This window comes from Hyalella azteca, unplaced genomic scaffold (genome assembly GCF_000764305.2).
Source record: "Hyalella azteca isolate HAZT.00-mixed unplaced genomic scaffold, Hazt_2.0.2 contig11629, whole genome shotgun sequence".
In the NCBI taxonomy this organism is placed as follows: Eukaryota; Metazoa; Arthropoda; class Malacostraca; order Amphipoda; family Hyalellidae; genus Hyalella; species Hyalella azteca.
The window spans coordinates 409,165-428,351 of NW_025941620.1; the positions used below are offsets into that span (position 1 = coordinate 409,165).

At 38.2% G+C, this 19,187-nt stretch overlaps 1 long non-coding RNA gene across 1 annotated transcript in view; it reads right to left on the reverse strand.

The window, feature by feature from the left end:
* The window catches only part of LOC125178651, a 30,914-nt gene extending 12,009 nt beyond the window's left edge, over positions 1–18,905 (reverse strand). Inside the window, exon 1 of the long non-coding RNA XR_007156976.1 lies at positions 18,677–18,905. This is a non-coding gene — a long non-coding RNA (uncharacterized LOC125178651). The remainder of the gene's footprint in view (positions 1–18,676) is intronic.
* Positions 18,906–19,187: the final 282 nt, after the last annotated feature.

Below are 19,187 nucleotides of genomic sequence, written 5' to 3' on the forward strand. Positions count from 1 at the left end.
TATTGTTGGTCTACCAGCAAGCGTTATTCGTTGTCACATTAGACGCTCCTGACGCTCGTTGATCTCAGCAAGCGTTATCCGTTGTCACATTAGACGCTCCTGACGCTCGTTGATCTCAGCAAGCGTTATTCATTGTCACATTAAGGCCCCTTTCACACAGGGCAGTAGATACTGCCGCGTCAAAAATGCCGCGGCAGTATTTACTGCGCAATCTTTCACACGAGGCGCTTTTTACTGCTGGGATCTATCAGTCTTGCAGTGCTTTATGCTTCATCAGTCCATCTCTATGTTTATGTAACAATATTTCTTTATGAAAATATATCTCTATGTGAGAATGATGTAAATACATCTCTATNTCATTGGTCTCAGCAAGCGTTATTCATTGTCACATTAGACGCTCCAGACGCTCATTGATCTCAGCAAGCGTTATTCATTGTCACATTAGACGCTCCAGACGCTCATTGATCTCAGCAAGCGTCATTCATTGTCACATTAGGCGCTCTTGACGCGCGGCGAAAAGTGTTCTCGTCTACAGCGACGTAACTCTGACGAAGATAGACGCGCCAAAGCGTCTGAACTCCGGCCGCTTTTCTGGCAATATCGCTAAGGATTGCCTGCAGCTTGCGGCTATCAATCTAAAATGATTTAACGTTCCGTTGCAGCAACGGCTGATCCCACAGTTGGGCTAGCCTACGTGATTTTTTAAACTTAAATTTCAACTCCTGTTTACTAACTCCCTCGAATCGCTGAACTCTAGTATTTTCTCTATATATATATATATATATGCGAGTTTGCGCGTCAGCCTATTTTTAGCGCATTTTCTCATTTATGAATAAGATGCACCATTGTGCTCGCCATGTCCGTCTGTCCGTCCGTCTTGTCCGTCCGTCTTGTCCGTCCGTCTTGTCCGTCCGTCTTGTCCGTCCATCTTGTCCGCCCGTCTTGTCCGCCCGTCTTGTCCGTCCGTCTTGTCTGTCCGTCTGTCTGTTCGTCCGTGACTTCACGTTTTCGTCGACGAGGAAATGCGCTGTCACTCACTGCAGTGAGTACTGAGTTATATTTTTCTTTCATTTATGTTGCTGCGCAGGCATACAGTATCTTTCGTTGCTGCGCCTGCTCATTTTGAATTTAAATTGCTGTGCCTGATTATCCCAAGCTGATTTTACGTAGGAATTTAATCAACTGTATGTTTAATGCTCGCATTGCCATGCCCGTTGTATCTAAAAGTGAGTAAATTTTTTTTTCTGAAATGAATCCATAGTCTTGTTAACATGTATAAATAAAAATACCCGACATAAAGACGAGAAAAGATTTTGGTAAATAAAGTGCACTAGTTATTCTGTTGATTTCGCAATAAAATATTTTTGTATCAGTTGCAGATTGCGGTTGTAAAAATCATTGCTAAAATATCAGTCTCTATATAGGGATTGGCTAGAGTAAACCAGCAATAATTTATTTATGATTTGCTAATATCAGGAGTGCAATTCGCTGTGTTCCGTGACGCTATATTGGTCATCAGAGCCTCGCTGACGAGCTAACCAGAGCCCTCAGGCCCTGCGCGGGCGTTTATTAAGAATCACCGAAATACGAAGAGTGATCCGTTATCCTTTCCCTCGGAAATTTTGCACAATTTTCACGGGCCTTGAAATCGTGGGCAGTGAAATCGTGGGCCGTGAAGTCGTGGGCCGCGAAGTCGTGGGCCGCGAAGTCGTGGGCCGCGAAGTCGTGGGCCGTGAAATCGTGGGCCGTGAAATCGTGGGCCTTGAAATCGTGGGCCTTGAAATCGTGGGCCTTGAAATCATGGGCCTTGAAATCATGGGCCTTGAAATCATGGGCCTTGAAATCGTGGGCCTTGAAATCGTGGGCCGTGAAATCGTCGGCCGTGAAGTCGTGGGCCTTGAAATCGTGGGCCTTGAAGTCGTGGGCCTTGAAATCGTGGGCCTTGAAGTCGTGGGCCTTGAAATCGTGGGCCTTGAAGTCGTGGGCCGTGAAATCGTGGGCCGTGAAATCGTCGGCCGTGAAGTCGTGGGCCTTGAAATCGTGGGCCTTGAAATCGTGGGCCTTGAAATCATGGGCCTTGAAATCGTGTGCCTTGAAATCATGGGCCTTGAAATCATGGGCCTTGAAATCGTGTGCCTTGAAATCATGGGCCTTGAAATCATGGGCCTTGAAATCGTGTGGGCCTTGAAATCATGGGCCTTGAAATCGTGTGCCTTGAAATCATGGGCCTTGAAATCGTGTGCCTTGAAATCGTGTGCCTTGAAATCATGGGCCTTGAAATCGTGTGCCTTGAAATCGTGAGCCTTGAAATCGTGTGCCGTGAAATCGTGTGCCTTGAAATCGTGTGCCTTGAAATCGTGAGCCTTGGAATCATTGGGACCTTGAAATCGTGGGCCTTGAAACTTTTACCTTGAAATCTCTGAAATTGGTGTATTTGTGTTATGTGTTATTACCGATAAAAATTTTATAAAATCGCCAAGATCGATGGATTCTTCTGAAGTTGAATTGACTGAATCTTGCTGGGGACTAAATCGATTGCTTTCTGCGACTTACTCTGCGCACTAATGTATGTTTTTCCGCCGTCTTATTTTAAGTCAATTCTTCCGCTGGCAATCGTTTTTGCACTTGGGAACTTCTCAGATCCAAATATTTTATGGTTTCCATCTGATTAATTAACGATTATTTACATTTGCCCATCATAATTATGAGATGTCAAATGTTACATGCAAACGTCTATATATATCATTCCATCAGTAGAGAGCAACCATTTCTTCAGTAGAGAGCAACCATTTCATCAGTAGAGAGCTACCATTTCATCAGTAGAGAGCTACCATTTCATCAGTAGAGAGCAACCATTTCATCAGTAGAGAGCAACCATTTCATCAGTACCTAGAGAGCAACCATTTCATCAGTAGAGAGCAACCATTTCATCAGTAGAGAGCAACCATTTCTTCAGTAGAGAGCGACCATTTCTTCAGTAGAGAGCGACCATTTCTTCAGTAGAGAGCGACCATTTTTCAGTAGAGAGAAACCATTTCTTCAGTAGAGCAACCATTTCTTCAGTAGAGCACCCATTTCTTCAGTAGAGCACCCATTTCTTCAGTAGAGCAACCATTTCTTCAGTAGAGCACCCATTTCTTCAGTAGAGAGCAACCATTTCATCAGTAGAGGGCAACCATTTCATCAGTAGAGGGCAACCATTTCATCAGTAGAGAGCAACCATTTCATCAGTAGAGAGCACCCATTTCATCAGTAGAGAGCACCCATTTCATCAATAGAGAGCAACCATTTCATCAGTGGAGAGCAACCATTTCATCAGTGGAGAGCAACCATTTCATCAGTAGAGAGCAACCATTTCTTCAGTAGAGAGCGACCATTTCTTCAGTAGAGAGCGACCATTTCTTCAGTAGAGAGCGACCATTTCTTCAGTAGAGAGCGACCATTTCTTCAGTAGAGAGCGACCATTTTTCAGTAGAGAGAAACCATTTCTTCAGTAGAGCAACCATTTCTTCAGTAGAGCAACCATTTCTTCAGTAGAGCAACCATTTCTTCAGTAGAGCAACCATTTCTTCAGTAGAGCACCCATTTCTTCAGTAGAGCACCCATTTCTTCAGTAGAGCAACCATTTCTTCAGTAGAGCAACCATTTCTTCAGTAGAGCACCCATTTCTTCAGTAGAGAGCTACAATTACTTCAGCAGAGAGCTACCATTTCTTCAGCAGAGAGCAACAATTTTTTCAGTAGAGGACGACCATTTCTTCAGTAGAGAACAACCATTTCTTCAGTAGAGAACAACCATTTCTTCAGTAGAGCAACCGTTTGTACTGCAGAGAATAACCATATCTTCAGTAGAGAGCAACCATTTCTTCAGTAGAGAGCAACCGTTTGTCCTATAGAGAGCAACCATTTCTTCAGTAGAGAGCCCTCGTTTGTCCTATAGAGAGCAACCATTTCTTCAGTAGAGAGCAACCATTTCATCAGTAGTGGGTAAAAGTTTTGTCAGCAGAGCAACCAGTTCATCAGTATAGAGCAATCATTTCATCAGAAAAGATCGATATCTGCCAATTAAAAAATAAATGATTGAACTGCTGGCTCTGCCAATGCTATCAATCAATATACCGCCGGTGTAGTCACCTGTTCAATCAGCTCTTTGAATGTAATTAATTACTAATTACTCAGGAGTAATTCGCGCGAGCTCAATTGTGTGGCGCCTCCTGTGGGTGGCTGAAAATTACATATCATAATAGCTTCAAATTTCCCAATCATAAATCCATCACCATAAGATTTCAAATTTCGAATCCCTCGAGAGATCGCAAAATGATGGTAAATATCGTCATGTTAAACAGGTGTCGGAGCGACGTACAGAATCTTTTGAAAATCGGACGCAGATATGTAGCACGGCTGCTGCCGGCCGGCGCTAAACCGGCCCAAATTTCGCTTACGATGTTTATTTTATCATGTGCTCTCTACTCTAGGAACAAACAAAAAAATCTGAGTTCATTTTAACGGCAATTAGAAGTCGAATCATCGTTAAGAATAGCAAATATTTTGAAGGGAATGAAATTCCCCACGTTGTTAATAAAATATTCTCATACTACGTAAATTCTTACATCCGAGTTTATTATAATTTTTGCTCTGTGTAAGTGCATGGTAAGAATATTAGCAGCAGTGCTTTTGTGAAATCTAATTGAAGTTTGGATGCACAAGATGAACTACTTTCACAAAAAGAACGAGATAACTTTCAAGTGTCGGCAAGTTTTGTTTCTTGGCTATATGTCTTCTATTATTGAGCGAGACTACGAGAGCGCCTGAGGGAAGGATCATTTTACGTGCCTGCAGCTAATTTAGAATAGCCCATGTTGTAAGTGGCCTGATTTATATGGTATTGTTAAATCCATTGTAGAATTGATGGTTGAACACGAAAGAAATCAAGTTTTAGTTTCAACCTATTCCATGTCTGTAATGTTTCATTATTCGAGGTTCTATATATTCTATAAGAAATGAATCGAAATGTATAAAATGAAGTTCGTAGCATACTTTCTCTATACAATTGTTGGTTCCCGAACTCCAATATCAAAAACAGGCCAAAAAATATTACAATTATAAAATATAGTAAATTTCGTTTCTTTTTCCAATTCCTGATGCTGTTCTTGCCAGCATTATTTTTGCGTCAGAAATAATTCGTTCAGCGCATTCGTTCCAATTCATTCCAACATTCAAAAATTAATAATAATAAGTCAATTAACTGCACGCACGTGCACGGCGCAGCCCTCAATATAGGCTAATAATATCCTTACTGGTTAACCTTATCTCTCATACTGGCTAATATACTCTTATATACGTTTACTATCTGTTACGTAAAAACTAAAAAAATATAACTCAGTACTCACAGCAGTGAGTGACAGAGAGCGCAGTTTCTCGTCGACGAATACTTGAGGTCACGGACGGACGGACAGACAGACAGACGGACATGCCGAGCACAAAAGTGCATTTTTCCATAAATGAGAAAATGCGCTAACAAAGACTGCTTATATATGACACTCTGAAAGGCAAATAAATGAGACTTTTCCTTGTTAAAATATAACGCCTTATCAGGTTTAAACACCACTCCCACGCAAGTGAATAAATGCACACCACTCGTATATGAGTTGGTATAGCGTCACCATATGGGTCGAGGCATGCATTGCAAGAAGTTTAAATTACTCGCATAAGTTCTGAGAATGTTTTGTTTAGCATTTTTGGGGCGTTCCTGTGTTCCCGAACAATTTTTATCTTTGAAATTCGGTGAGCTTTCTTTTCATCTCGACATAGAGAATTGGAAGGGTTTTATGGGAACTTGTCCGTTGCGCATTTGTTACACAAAGAAATTATTGGGAAATGTTTAAATAAGGATTTACTCGGCAAATTCCATTATTATTGTAATTTGTATTTCTGAGAAACTCTTTCATGGTTTCCTTTTTGAGACGTTTTCCGTACCCTGAGTGAGCTTTTCTGAATTTTTATTTGCCGCAGGTTCGCAGAATAAAGCTACGACTTCCCACTCGGCCTTGAAGGGCTCTCTAGCGCCTACTTATGAGGTAATTAGTCAGCTCATATTCTGCTCTATGTTGCACACAGAAAAAATGGTAAAATTGTCCAAAGAGTGACATAAATTCAGCTCATTTTATGCTCTATGTTGCACACAGAAAAAAATGAAAATATTGTCCAAAGAGTGACACAAATATGGCACTGAGACGCCATTTTGCTGTGCCTAACTGGGTCTGAATGATCCACGCAAAAGCCAAGTTTGCATTGCCATTTGGACGAAGCCTCTCATTTTTCTGAGAGTGATGTCAGCTCATGCATCTTTTTGGCCGTCTAAAATTGAACACGTCTTCCCATTATAATATTCTTGGTGTTGAAATATCCTTTTTATGTATGTATGAGCGCACATGCTATTAATTGATAATTCATTACATACACCTTGAAACTAACGGTATACTTGGATTGGCTATAGTGGAGGGTGGAAAACGCGTTTTTAATTAAAAATACAATTCCAGAGAGAATATCGATCCTCAGGAAACTATAAATGCAGCGTTTTCAGGGGTTAGGATTGAACACGCTAACGAAATAACAGCCATCAATTTGATATGAAAGTCAAAATTATGGTTACGAGAGATAACACACTCATATTTTTTCTCCAAATATCGACAATGAGTCACTATCTGAATGCGATGTCAATATTATAACGAGTATGAGCGACTTTGATTGTTTGTGCAAGGCGAAAAAATGTTTGTTTCGTTTTTATTGTAGTACGGTATTTACGTCACTAGGACATTACTAGGCAATACTTCGATATTTACTTATCAAAAGAAACGCACTTTTCAATATATAACATTATTATTTATAATTAGCAGCCGACTCGACATTTATGTCTCTTATCATTTCGCTTTCCAGGTAGCCTTTTCTTTACAGTAGCTATCTTACGTAGAACTCACTCTGTAAATTTTGCACCATGTAATTTTGAAAACATTTTCCGTGATATAAAATCTGTTTTAAATGAATTGGAAGGTTTAAGTAGCAGGCTGCTCGTCTCACAAATCTTGTTTGCTCAATATTCACCAGTAGCAGGCTGTTCGTCTCACATATCTTGACTGCTCAATGTTCAACAGTAGCAGGCTGCTCGTCTCACATATCTTGACTGCTCAATGTTCAACAGTAGCATGCTGCTCGTCTAACATATCTTGGCTGCTCAATGTTCATCAGTAGCATGCTGCTCGTCTAACATATCTTGGCTGCTCAATGTTCATTAATAGCAGGCTGCTCATCTCACATATCTTGACTGCTCAATGTTCATCAGTAGCATGCTGCTCGTCTCACATCTTGGTTGCTCAATGTTCATCAGTAGCATGCTGCTCATCTCACATATCTTGACTGCTCAATGTTCATCAGTAGCAAGCTGCTCGTCTCACATATCTTGGCTGCTCAATGTTCAAATAAAGTCGGTTATAGCCGCGAGCAAGGCAAGACTTAGCAATTATGGTACGTCGTCATGGAAACCAGGCTGCTGCTGTCATGGCGCTTATATGCTGTTACGTTTGTGCGATTGTATATGCGTCTGTGTCTGCGTCTGTGTCTGCGTCTGTGTCTGCGTCTGTGTGTGTCAATATGTCTGCGTGTCTGTGCCTATGTTAATGGTCTGTGTCTCAGTGTCAATGTCGATGTGGTAGTGTTTCTGGGTACCTATATATGTCAGTGTCTGAGTGTGACCTCTGATGATCGTGTCAGGGTGGCACATGATTGATTGTACATGATTTGTTGGCTTGACTGAGGTGACAAGATTGCATGTTCATGATCACCCACGAACATTTGTACACAACACATGAACTACAATGTTCGAGCTCCGTATTTCTGGCCGTCTTTTGCGCAACTTAAGTCAAGCATTGTTTATAGCCTCGCTGATCCTTTAATATCGTCGACAATCCTCGGATTCTCTGACATTTTCTAGAGGAGTCTGAAAGACAATCTTCTTTACTCGCTCGTATCATAAAAAGTGAGCCCAAAACCCATCTTGCCATGCGAAGCTGCCCTTGAAATTTCGGGAATATTTCACTAAGTCGCAAGCGATTCGTGACTTTAGAATATATAGTGGAGTCAAGTTTAAAACTCTCGTTGGTCTTTGAGGCTAATGACCCAAGCGTTTATCTTGTTGATATTTCGCAATGCTTACTTTGAGTCGGTAGAAATGGCAAATATATTTTAAACCTACTTTTCTTCACTTTAGGCACCAAAAATTTCTTATGAATATTATTTTTGCTTCATTTAGACCTAAATGTCAAGGAATCTTCTATAACACACGTTTAAAATTTTGGTCGTATTTCTAGTACAATGAATCCGATGTGGCAACGCAAACCATCACTTTATATCTTCCATCTTAGGGTGACAACATTTCAAGACATCCATAAATACTTATCAGCGCTACTTCTTCCTCTAGCACTACATAATCACATATCAATCAATAACTATAATCATCTCTAATAAGTTATTCAGCAATGACTTTCTATCGAGCATTAAAGTGATTAAACACATATTAATTAGCAGCCACTCGTTAATCGCGGATTCATATGATTATTCAAACATACAAAGGAATTACACTTCATCCAAGAGTCGTTCTGCATTACCTGAAAATATTAGAAAGCAATCTTATTGCATTTGACGTCCTAATCAACTTGACTTTGACGCCGAGTTCCGTAATCGCTTATTAAGTTCTTTTGCCTCAGCTTTATCCAATCATTCTGCTTGCTTATCTCGATTCATTTAGCAGTGTAACCCAGCATTGCTCGGGACGAATATAATCCATGAGAAAGAAGAATCATGTTTCCTTAATCACGTTTTCAAAGTTTTTCAATGTTTTGTGATTCCATCGTAATAAATAAAATTCAATTCTTCGGTAAAACTTCGGTACGATAGGTACCGTGGTTACGCTCACTAGCCTCGCTACATTTTCAGTGTCATGTTGAGACACACAAACTTTTCTAATACTTGATAAGTTGTAGGATTATTTTATCCTTTGTTTAGTTTGATAGGTCCTTCAATTTTGTTAGAACGTCCTTATTTTATGCAATTTTTTATGCCAATGATGACTTGTACAATAAATATTTGAATAATGTTAGCTGGAATTAATGCAATCATACATGAAAAAAAAATAAAATTTCAATATGTAACAGAAGAAAAAATTCGTAGACATGATCAACCAATTGTTTTGAAGTTGAAACTTCTTTCGATCGATTTCGCGGCATCAGTTGAATTAAAATATTTTTTTTATAGATTTCGTCCACCAATTTTGCTCGCGTTCGGTTGTTTTTCATTAAGAACTGGACCAATTTCTCGCTCTCTATGGCCGTGGAGCGCCTCCTGCTACCTCGCCAAAATTAAGCCTAGAGTAAAGAGGGCAATTTTTCTGAGCCTACAGAGGACTGACAGCCGCTCGAATCCAGCTGGCGTAGAAGATTGATTGAAATTTTCGCGCAAGGATTGGAAAATAATCGTCGGTAAGTCCCTGGCTGCGCACTCGTTCCATTTGATTCCTGAAATAATAATAACTATTATTTATAGCGGCAACTCACAAACTTTTTTTAAACTATTCCGCTTGAGTTAGATATTAAAGAAAAGCTTAGATATTAAAGAAAATTCTGACCTATATCATGAATTAAAAATAAACTGGTTTTGAAAAGCTCTCATTTGCCAATATTACTAAGTCATATTGGCAAATGAGATATTATTGGTCTTAGACAGTAGTCAATATGACTACTGACTAAGATTCCGATATTGGATTTATATAATTGGCTTCACTAATTGAGGTACGATAACAAGATATGAATAACAAGGTAAGTTTTCTTTGTAGCATTTTGCATTTTTTATAGTGCGGATTTTATTTTATATTACTATATTTTTTATAGTATACTTTTGTTGCATTTTTATAGTGCGGATTGTTGATGAAGCATATATTTCCTCGTTCGGGATCGCCTTCCTTCCTGGCAGTAAAACAACGTGAAGAAATTTAAACTTCAATTGAGGAGAAAATGGCAAGAACCATTATAAAAACTTGAATTTTACAAATGAGATGGAATTTGATACTGCATGTAGAAGTTTGAAATCTCTGCTGATTAACTGAATAGTGATTAAGTTTTTCGCAAAAGTGATCTTCTCAACGAGAATAAATTAATATTTGTGTTTAATAAGATCTCAAGCTATAAGTATTTACATTTTTGGGTCATATGGACCCAAATATGACCTCCTGGCTACGCTTCTCTTAATTTCGTAGAAACGAAGTCATCCGTGAAGGACAGACCTGACCTTTCCTTGCCGCTGGATGTGAGGGTAGATAGGCTGCAGGCCACGCGGCCGGTCGATAAATGTCCTGTAAATGATAGGCAGTTAGGCACGTTCTATTTGTTGCTCAGTTTAGACGAAACTGATGTTCTTCGAGACTTTGAAGAACGGGAAGTTGAAATTAGTAAGTCGGTATTGACTACATCTCGAAAATTATGCTGTTCGTGGAGTCAAAAGAAATAAGTAAATCGAATTGCAGAGATGGCACTGAGTATAATTTCAACACTTTGCTACTCTCGCATTGACGTACAATTTTGAGACACTGAGAGAACAGATTCTTTTAATTGACTACGGCGAGACTACCGACTATATAGAAGAGACATTATATCTCGGTTAATTGGATAGGTATTGAATCGAAAATTCTACATTTTCAACACAGCTTGCAAATTTGCTGGCTTGCCGAGACAGTACCTACCAAGCGTTCAGTTCCCACGGAGAATAATCCGTAATTCGGATTGAATAAAAGTGATCGAATTAAGCGTGAGTTTTCCGAATAAAATGAAAATCAGTAGAATATTCAGTAGATCAAAGTACATTTATGTTGTTCCTGATCATTTCAATTTATAGTTTTAGGACTGGTTTGCTATGGTGGTCCGATCGGTATGCACGGAATTGATAGAAACCCTCAACGGCATTCATGTACATATCTGCAATCTACACGTGTGCAATGCAGTTTGGTAACGTTTAGATTGGTAAATGCAGATCGGTAAATGCAGTTTGGAAATCGTACAAGGTACAGATAAGTTCCGTAGATGCTATCCTGGTTTGTTAGAACTAATTATTGTTTGTTGAATTGCTCAATTATTAGAGGATCTGCAAATCAGTAATTGCTGACCTGCTGAAAATTGTAGCTTTTCGCATCCGTACTTTGGGGCAACTTGGCTTAAAATGTTATAATGAAGCAGGTGTTTATCAGCTGTCTCATTAGTTGTGCACGTGTGTTCGTAGCATCAGCGCATTAATTTCAGTAACTGGTTTAATTAAGCTTTATAGCTTTTGTGTAAAAAGCCTTCAAAAGCACTTGATTTGCTGCGGATACATCGCCGTCGTCAATGCTATTCTTAGCTGAAGGCAACCATAGTACTGTTAATAGGCTGAGGGTTTGAAATGTCGATTAAGGCGTTGTTTAGTGCAACAGTCAAAGGGTTCAAAATGTCGATCATTATGTTCTACAGTGCAACAAAAACACGGTTTAAAAAGTCGGGCATGGCGTTCTTCAGTGCAACAGAAAAAGGTTTTGAATTCTCGGTCATGGCGTTATCCAGTGCTACAAGAGGATTTAAAATGTAGGGCATGGCGTTGTTCAGTGCAACAAAAAAAGGTTTTGAATTCTCGGTCATGGCGTTGTTCAGTGCTACAAGAGAAGGATTTAAAATGTAGGGCATGGCGTTCTTCAGTGCAACAGAAAAAGGTTTTGAATTCTCGGTCATGACGTTGTTCAGTGCTACAAGAGAAGGATTTAAAATGTAGCGCATGGCGTTCTTCAGTGCAACAGAAAAAGGTTTTGAATTCTCGGTCATGACGTTGTTCAGTGCTACAAGAGAAGGATTTAAAATGTCGGGCATGGCGTTGTTCAGTGCAACAGGAAAGTGGTTTTGAATTCTCGGTCATGACGTTGTTCAGTGCTACAAGAGAAGGATTTAAAATGTCGGGCATGGCGTTGTTCAGTGCTACAAGAGAAGGATTTAAAATGTCGGGCATGGCGTTGTTCAGTGCAACAGAAAAAGGTTTTAAATTCTCGGTCATGACGTTGTTCAGTGCTACAAGAGAAAGATTTGAAATGCAGGGCATGGCGTTCTTCAGTGCAACAGTAAAGTGGTTTTAAAATATCAGGCATGACGTGCAGTGCAAGAGAAAGCAGATGCATGCAGTGCGCGCAGCAGTAGGGCTTCAAGTGCAGCTTATTGATTAACATCTGCAGCTGCGAACTTCCGCGATAAGCTGCGCCCAGGCATCGATACCAACCGTTCCACTTGCTCTACCGTCTGATTATTTGGTCTGCACTCCGTGATACTTTTAGTAATCAATAAGATACACCTCATGTGCTCATTATTATTGTGGGATGAACAAAATTTAGTGTAATAAATTGTTTTTATGCAGTATTTGCTTCAGTGTAGTTTTTTTGCGGGTTCATAATATTTCTTCGCCATGTGCGCTTTTTGGACAATGCAAAATGAGGCATAGAAACTGCATAGATTCGGGGACATTTTTTGATAACAATGAATCATTTGTTCTTGTCTACTTCGAGTTTCTGATTCTATTGAGCATATATATAATCTCAGGGGCTTCCGTGTACAGTTGATGATCGGCGATCCCCCTATTCACTTCCGGTTTCATATTGTGCAATTCACTCGGGAAATGAACGGGTCATATTATCGAAATATCATACGGGTCATATTATCGACACTCTGTCAATAAATTGCACTTGCAATTTATTTTCTGCACTGAGTGACGTTGACCCAATTTCTCCCTCTTTTGCAGGGAGAAATTGGGTCAGGATGACCCACATATGGGAAAAATTGCATGGCTATTCGGACAAAGTTTCGCTCATTCCTCTGAATGTACCAGTAACTCGACAAATACATTTCCACCTGTGCCTGATTTTGAAACTGAATTGTAACTTCATTTTAGCATTGTTACAGTAATCCTGATAGATACAATGATCGTGTGGGGATAGGCTGGGACTTGCAATTTATTTTCTGGAAGTCTGGTAAATAATATTAAGCCTGGGATATGGTAAATGTCTAAATTGGTACGGTCCGTTGTCTACTGTTGTACATGCATGATTCTCTCCTGCCTCTTATTTACGGTCAAATTTTAATAAGTTATTGATTTATTTTGAGTATTCGTTCTATATAACTATACAGTTTCATTTATCAATTCGATTTACAGGATATTTTGATATTTTACCACGTTTTTCTTAGTTTCGCTTCGTGTCTGTCTGTCTGTATGTCTGTCTGTCTGTCATCAAAAATTCAAACCTTAATTTAGAGCACTTCGGAAGATCCTAAAAACTTGAAATTTGGCATGCATACTTATGCTGCCCAACAATTCAAGGTTTGATCATCAGAAGTAATAATTAATAAAAAATTTAATAAACCCTAAAAATTCACGGTTGGGAATCGAGTCTTTGGTCGAATATCCAGACTTGCCAACCCTGGAAATTGATTTGATTTGCTAAAATAGCTAAACTAATAAGTAGAAAATAAATAAATATAAAAACATTTTTTAAAAATCCCGTTTTTTTAACGGACAAAAAAGAAGAAAAAGACATTTACTCTTACATAACATTTTACATAACTTTAATGTTATGTATGAGTTAATGTTTTTATTTTTTGTCCGTTAAGAAAACGGGGTTTTTAAAAGTTTTTTTTAATTGTTTCATTTTAAACCGAAGTCAAGTTAGTCAAGGAATCGCTTGTTCGCACCTCCGTTTCTAAATTCAACACAAATAAGGGTAAATTAAATTTCAGTTTCAATCCTACCAGTGTTTTTTTAATGAATGTCTAATGTTTAAACCACAATTATTAGTTAATCAGTAAAATCCAGATCGTATCCTGGGACGTTACAAGTATTGTGCAGTAGTTTCATCCAATAAACCTTGTACCGTAAAAGGGGGTTACTTTGACTCCCGGGGTAAGTTTGACCACTTTTAGTATTTTTAACAAAAAACCCCAAAACTCAAAAACTATTTGACAGAAAAATTTTGTCAATGGGCATTAAAGGCCTAATACTGAGGCTACGTAACACAAAAGAGAGATTAAAAAAGTTAGCATATCTAATAGGTTATTAAATGAAAAATGTGACCCACGAAAAAGAGCTATTATTTTAAAGCCTGTCGTAGAACCCCCTCCAATGTTTTTATTTTTTGGTATAATAGCTCCAGGTTTTGGTGTATTGTAGTATAACTCTTCTAGACAAATCTACTAGAGATAAATCTAGTACAAATCTCTAGTCTCTCTTCTAGTATATGCAAATGACAAATTTGAGGGAAGTGTCATAGTTTGCAAATGGGGGGCGCCGCCCCCCTATGGGGGAACTCTGACCACCTAATGTCAGCCCTGACGGGGTAATATTGACCGGCTTGGAAGTTATATATAACATATTTTATAGTTATATATAACATATATAACATATTTTATGTTTGATACACCTATTAATGTCTTTTCTTTATGCTTCAGACTCTACAGAGTCTTATATATGGTAATTTTAACTTAATTTCCAAGCCGGTCAATATTACCCGGTCACGGCTGCCATTAGGTGGTCACATTTGACCCATTGGGGGGCGGCGCCCCCCATTTGCAAACTATGACACTTCCCTCAAATTTGTCATTTGCATATGTAACTAAAAGAGTTCTACTACAATGCTCCAAAACCTGGAGTTATTTGGAGTTATTTTACCAAAAAATAGAATTGATTTTACCACCCAGTCAAAGAAACCCCAAAGTGGGGGGTAACAAAGACCATCACTTTTTTTTGAAATTACATGAGAGGCAGGAGCCAGCAATTTATGGTGAATGAACCTAGAGTATAGACCTGTATTTTGCATGTTTCAATTTAAGTTTAATTTAGCTAATAAAAAATGGCATCATTTAAAAAATATAATCAAAGTAACCCCCTTTTACGGTACATTTCTAACATCCGGATTTTATCGATCGCACCGACATGCTAATTTTCTATAATAAATTGATTATAGATAGTAACTACGCTAAATTGCCGACAAACAATTTTCACGTTAGTTCATGTTGAGGATGAACATTTTAATATTAATCGCTACGTACAAGAAAAAGTTCTATGTAAGTATTTAAGTTGTAATCGAGTGTAATAAATTAATTTCTGAAGTTAATTATTCGTTCACGACTTTACGACGGGGAAGTATAATGCATGAATTAAAAACTTTTGAGCATAAAAATAAAATATGCAATTTTCATTCTTGAGACTTCATGATTATGATGAAATCGCGACAATTCATATTGGGGGCTAATCAAAATATAATTATGAGTAATTTTGTTAGCTAGCTCCAGCATATTTTGTGATTTGTAAAAGATATTGCGCCAGAGAGATCGATAGACTCTAGTCTATCGTGACGCGTCTTTCATTTGTTGTCTTTTTGCTTCTTCGCAAAATGCTGGGGGATTTGAGTGAAGACTCAAAGTATCGATTGGTTAACTGATTTGAATGGGAAATTATCGTCTCAAACATTCATGACCGTGAAATTTTGATCATGTATATATTAAATCGTACTAGTTTAATATTTGGAATTTGTCTCTCGGGTATTTATTTGCTGTTGAGAACGATCATTTGGGTTTTCCTAAAATGGTTAGAATTATGGATACAAATATACCTGAATTTAATTCTGCTGACACATCCCATTCAGAAATTATTTGCGGGTTGTTTTGAACGGCTTTCCGAGATTTGCGGTGTGCGAGGCTTACCTTGCAAACATCTTGTCCGAGATGTTTTGCCGAGATCTTACAGACTTTCTTCGTATTTTGAGTCAGATTTTATACATATTTTGCGCGGGAACAACTCAAGTATTTTTGAAAATACCTGGTGAAATGGGAAATTCGATGCTAGATAACGATAATAACTGAACTTTTGTGTTCGATCATAAACTAGTAGTACCGTAGTAGTATGTATTAGTAGTTTAAGGACTGCAAACTTTTTCTTCGGAGGGACAATATTGAAAGCTTGAATCTTATAGGTAGACCACAAGTATATATTTTGGGGAAATAAATTATGATATGAAACGCATGATATTTTACTCTGACAAGCCGTATGCCACGCACCGGCCATGGTTTGTTCGCCTTATGACAGAAGACTCGCGTATTATCGAACAGTTCGGTTATCAAGATAGATGAATTTACTCGTTATCTCTGTGGACTGGCACAGCGATATTCTCCCTTGAAAGAATCAAGAAATTAGCTCAGGCTTTGTTAGATTTCCTTTCTAAGAAGACTCTAGTACATTTATTGTTGTTTTATTGAGACATAATGGGCCTTTGGTAGCCTACCCACTCCTCTATACGCGAAGTCCCTTTGACTGAACGTATGTTTGTTTGTTACGCCAGAAGCCGCTCCGGCACAATAGAACTCATTGTTATTCTCATCTTTGTTGTCACAAATGGGATGACATGTGTGAGCTGTTTGATAATGGCTACAAAATAAAAACGCGTCACAGCACAGCCCTGCGTCGCCTTAATCAATAACAGATGGAGTTCTCTGCTGTGAGATAAGCAATCAGCTTACATTTATCTGCATTTTCATTGGTCATGTTCATCGTGTGACTTGATCTTTAATTATAATCCATTCTTCCGGGCAATTTAGGATAGTTTACATCCAATTTCAGTCTTCATATTTATATTAGCAAGCCGATATTCCTATTTATTAGCATTTACTATAATTAACATTTTACCCTTGTGATCAAGCGATCGCTGATGGAAGCCTGGTTATGGTTGTGAATTTTGCGTCTTTGCAATGAATTTAATCTTATCTTAGCTTCCACGTGGAAATTTTCCTGCAAATAAATGTAAGGCCATGAGCTGATATACTTGATTTTTTTTGCTCTATTTTGCGTCTGCTCTACTTACGCTCCTGTTAAAATGTAAAAGCATTTCAAATAGAATTCAACACACTATAAACACACTAGAATTCAATCCCCCGATGGTATGAATTAAAATTTATGAGTGATTCTCCTTTCGACACAAGATTTTATGCTAAAACTGCATCATAATCTCCTTTTCAACGCTACAAGTCGAGTCGAAAAGCTCAGGAATAACATTTTGCTGGCGACGTGTGCATTGCAAGCAGAAAATAACAGATGGATAAGATGAATAATAAGATAAGCAGAAAAAATAACGGCAAATGATGCAAAACACGCATTCCTCTCTGTGTAGCCACACTTGCGTACATTGTTTAGGGTATTTTGCTGGCTAAAACTCGAAATTGTTGCTTGTTTTCACTTTTGTGAACTGAACTGAACTCTGAGGAGGCGTTTGTTTTCACTTTTGTGAACTGAACTGAACTCTGAGGAGGCGTTTGTTTTCACTTTTGTGAACTGAACTGAACTGAACTCTGAGGAGGCGTTTGTTTTCACTTTTGTGAACTGAACTGAACTGAACTCTGAGGAGGCGTTTGTTTTCACTTTTTAAAACTGAAACTATGCTCTGAGGAGACGTTTTTTTCACTTTTTAAAACAAACTAAACTCTGAGGAGGCGTTCAGTTTTCAATTTTGTAAACTGAAACTATGCTCTGAGGAGGCGTTTGTTTTCACTTTTGTGAACTGAACTGAACTCAGAGGTGGCGTTTGTTTTCACTTTTGTGAACTGAACTGAACTCTGAGAAGACGTTTGTTTTCACTTTTAAATCTGAAACTGAACTCTGAAGAGGCGTTTGTTTTTACTTTTTAAAAGTGAACCTAAACTCTGAGGAGGCGTTTGTTTTTACACGTGTAAACTGAAGTGCATCTGCCGTGCATAGATTTCCCTGGGCCGCATTCATTTATTGTTGTTAAACTTGGCAATCAACATTAAATTACTTAGGAAATACATCAATCAATATTTCAGTAATGAAATTCGAGTGTTCTGTGTATTACAGAGAAATTATTTCATTTAATTTTCGACAATTTTTCATTGTATCGTTGTCCCAACATTGACATTTCCACGAAAAAAAGGCATGCGCTTGTGTGCAAATTTCAAAAAGCCAGATGTTTTATATAGGTAGAAAAATATACAATATAATATAAATAAATATTATTATATCATTTTCATAATAATGTTGTGTTATCGCTTTTATGTAGCATAATTTTGCGTAAATCTAACTGTGGCGAATTGAAGTAAGTTAAATTTTGGTCGTTATATCCGTAGAGTTAGTCTGCAATGCATATATATTTTATGATATATATAAATTCTCCCATGCGATGCCTCCAGACAGACTTATTTTTACAAATATTTTGTGAGTAGCACTATTTTTGAGAAGGTAAATTTAGTTTTACAAAGTGCACGAGCATAGACCAAATTTTGGTAATGATGAAATATTCAAACTTACCTAAAGTGTTGAAGACATCGATCAGCGTGAGTAAATGTAAATAAAACTTAGAATTGTGACTTACCTAGTCACAATTCTAAGTTTTATTTACATTTACTCACATTGATCGATTTCTAAAACACTTAAGGCAAGTTTTAATTTTTCATCATTACCAAAATACGGTCTAAAACTCGTGCACTTTGTAAAACTTGGATGTTATATAATTTAAATATTATTAGTATATTAAATAAGGATAAAGAAGCAGTCTACGGACAACTCACCTCTACGCGTAAATTGAGGCAACTGTGAAGCAGGAGCGAGGACGGGAATGCTTCTCCAGTAGATCAATTACTCTCACTGCTTGTTTTTCCCGTGAAAAATCACTGATAATTATTTCATTATTCTTAGTGTTAACAATGAAGAACGTTTATATGTTTCTTATATTTGGAACTTGCTTAATTTAAACTTGTATTATCAGAGAACAATCCAGGACGACGCGTGTACTCCGCATCACCGCCAGACGCACACTGAGTCTGGACACAGTGAGGGGCAGGAGACCTTTTGTGTTCAGGCGATGAAAAGATGGAACTCTTGGTGCTTGTGTTAGATGTCTCTTTTTTACATTCCCAAAGATCGCTATAGTTGAAAATAAGTAAAACGTATTGATGTTCGTGCTACAAGCTGTAGTCATATTTACACGTAACGAAATAACGGGTTATAAATATAACGAAGTAATTTCGAATTACGGCGAACTCGAACGCTCAATGGTAGCTGCGTACTTACTACGTGCTT